Source organism: Oryzias melastigma, linkage group LG5 (genome assembly GCF_002922805.2).
Source record: "Oryzias melastigma strain HK-1 linkage group LG5, ASM292280v2, whole genome shotgun sequence".
NCBI classification, from domain to species: domain Eukaryota; kingdom Metazoa; phylum Chordata; class Actinopteri; order Beloniformes; family Adrianichthyidae; genus Oryzias; species Oryzias melastigma.
Window position 1 is genome coordinate 18,886,275 of NC_050516.1, and position 1,146 is coordinate 18,887,420.

Below are 1,146 nucleotides of genomic sequence, written 5' to 3' on the forward strand. Positions count from 1 at the left end.
CAGCCACAAGACCGTATAAACGCTGAGAGGGGGGGTTTGGACAGCACTCATATTTAAGTATTAGAGCTACAAAAACATAACTTTTAATAATAAAGGAGGCAAACGTTAAAATATGGATAAAAAACCTAAAACTGCGCATGCGTAAAAATGCATTTGCTTTTATTGGAGTTTACAAGAAGTCAGACATTTTTGCAGGTACATGGAGGTAGGAGGAGGAGGGGGCGAAGCATGCATTGACTCCAGCTCGTGCATGCCTGTGGACACCCCAGCCCGCCCCTGTCTCTGCTCCACCATTGTGCTGGTGTGATTGCTCTTTCAGCTGATGAAAGAGGATCGCTGCAGTCATTATGCACCTTAAAGCATGACAATTGGATACTTTTGTCGTCACTAATACCGCGCTGATGACACACTGGGCCATTTCGTGATGGAGAGTTTTATTGCAGGACGGAGGCACATTGCCAGCGGGAGCGTGAGGCGGGCAGCATTTAAAAGGGATTATTGATAGCATTTACACGCGGCCGCGGGAAGATTCCTCGAACACGTTACAAGTCTGCAAGACGCACTTGGGCTGTTATTGATATTACTTTGGATTTCCATCCCTATTATTTGGAAAACAGTTTGATGCGCAAACAAAAACCATCGTAAAAGATGTTTAATAAATAGAAGCACAAAAAATCAATCGTATTATTAATTACTGTGTATGCTCTTTTTTATTTGGTTGATGTTTTCTGGAATTATTCACACATAAATTTAAGTGGCTGACTATCAAAATTATCTGTTTTAAATCAATTCTGAACATTAAACCAATTGGTATTATTTATACTTATATTCTTTGACTAATTATAGTCATAAAGATGCAATAATCGACTTACCGGTTTAGACTCTAAACGTGGCTGATCTGGTGAGTCTGTGAGAGTCCAAGCAAAGAGAGTCCATCTGATTCACTGCGCAGCTGCAGCTATTCTCTCCAAAAAAATAAGAAGGGATATGAATTAACGACGGGGATAGAAAGGTGTCAACCTGCAGATGCTCCGTGGAGTCTGGAAGCTGCTTTGCGCTCGCCGGTCACCGGTGTGGGGAACAGTGCGCGTCTTGACGCACGAGATTTCTCTCCTCTGTCGCGCTCTGCAGCTACAGCTCTCTGGA

The 1,146-nt window shown here is 42.9% G+C and overlaps 1 protein-coding gene across 1 annotated transcript in view; it reads right to left on the minus strand.

Annotated features, from left to right (window-relative positions):
- Positions 1-1,140, minus strand: part of gata2a (GATA binding protein 2a) — an 11,056-nt gene extending 9,916 nt beyond the window's left edge. Inside the window, exon 1 of the mRNA XM_024270331.2 lies at positions 873-1,140. The gene's annotated coding sequence lies outside the window, so the exon portion shown is untranslated. The remainder of the gene's footprint in view (positions 1-872) is intronic.
- Positions 1,141-1,146: the final 6 nt, after the last annotated feature.